The sequence below is a fragment of the Branchiostoma belcheri genome, unplaced genomic scaffold (assembly GCF_001625305.1).
Source record: "Branchiostoma belcheri isolate BF01 breed outbred unplaced genomic scaffold, Haploidv18h27 scaffold136, whole genome shotgun sequence".
NCBI lineage: Eukaryota > Metazoa > Chordata > Leptocardii > Amphioxiformes > Branchiostomatidae > Branchiostoma > Branchiostoma belcheri.
The window spans coordinates 182,460-184,141 of NW_017802780.1; the positions used below are offsets into that span (position 1 = coordinate 182,460).

Sequence of the window (1,682 nt, forward strand, 5' to 3'; positions counted from 1 at the left end):
TATACCGATCACGAGTTCGGAGGGGGGGGGGGCACCCACCCAAACACCCGGTCCATGAATCCCCCAAAAAACGGTCTAGATACGGTTTATTCATTTTTAAACACATTTGAGGAAGGAAGGAAGTATCGTAGTTTAGCCACGGCTAAGGTATTCTTACACATTGCTATGCGAGTTAAGAAAAAAGCTATCGTTCAAGATTGGTCTATTACGCCAAATCGCCGATTTTATTATTTTTTTTCGACAACTACGAATGAGAAAAAGAATTGGTTTTAGAATTCTTTTCATTTTTTTAAATTTTGTGTAATTTTTGCGACATACTGGTGTACATTTTTCGCACCAAATAACCCATGATTCAAAATTAAGGCCATTTCTAAAAACATCCCTAAAACAAGATTCTCGGGACAACCGTTACAGTAATTTTGAGCCGTTTATTATTATATTGTATGTCGGACTATCCCTGCTTTCAATCTTATATGGGCCGTGCCTACACGTCAAGTCGTCCGAAAACAAAATGAGATCGTACATGTACTGTCCAGGAATTTTTTTTTTTGTATCTGTAGAAAAGAGGTTGTCTACCGAGTGTATTTATCACAAGTGCAGGCAGTTATTGCCATTATTTGTTCTTAATAATGACCTTATTGGTTCTTCAATAGGTTGCCCAGAAGGGTACGTTTACCATCAACCTAGTTGCCTGTGCTTTAAGGCCTTCAACGACACGGCAACCTACAACGGTGCAGTCAGTAGGTGTTCTTTGGACGGGGGAACCCTTGCCATGCCCCGCGACAGCACAACTAACAACTTCCTCGTCGATCTCAAAAATGCCGTCGACAACAGCGCACACTTCCGCTTTGGGCTGACTGATGTCCACCAGGAGGGAGTTTGGATGTGGGATGATAACGTTCCTCTGGGCGGCTTTAGACCTTGGGGCCCAGGAGAACCCAACAGCTTTGATAATAATAACGAGGACTGTGCCGAGTACTTTCCCGAAAGCTGGCCCTCAAATAGCACATGGAACGATGGACCATGTAACGGCGACGGAAAGTTTATCTGTCAAGTCTCTCCATCAGGTCAGTTTCAACAATAATATAGACGTTTGCCCTTTCCATATTGGAAGTTTTTAGAGTTGTTGCGTATATTGTTGTACATGTTGTGTCTTTTGTTTTTGCTTCCATATATTTGTGCATGTGGTCAGCAAAACTTATGGAGGTCTGAAGAAGAGAAATTTCAAGGTCGCCTTTGTCCTCCTGGCAGCTGTACTATGTTTGCTTCTTTCTTAGGTTTTGCATCTTTTTTCCTGGACAGGGCTTTGCTAGTTTTTTTTTTTTACCTCCATGAAAATGTATTATTTTGGGCCCGTTTGTGTGAGCGCGCGTGTGTGTGTATGCGTGTGTGCGCGCGTGTGTGTGTGTGTGTGTGAGTGGGGGGGGGGGCGCTAAATTTGTAGTTTGCATTACTTAATTAATGAAGCCATGAGTAGATTGTGTTTGTTTTTGGCAATCAGGCTTGTCTTAAAAGAACAGTGGTCAAAGTAAGTTATAGTGGCTGTTTTCGGCAACACCTTAGGGGCGGAACCTTTGGTAAAGTATTGGAGTTGACTTCAGGTTTTAGGCTTGGTAGGCTTTAGGCCACCTAGCAGCTTGTTTCAGAACTCACCTAGCAGCTTGTTAGCTATATATATATAT

General features: G+C 42.5%; 1 pseudogene; it reads left to right on the forward strand.

Annotated features, from left to right (window-relative positions):
* Positions 1 to 1,682, forward strand: part of LOC109464296 — a 27,615-nt pseudogene that overhangs the window by 6,382 nt on the left and 19,551 nt on the right.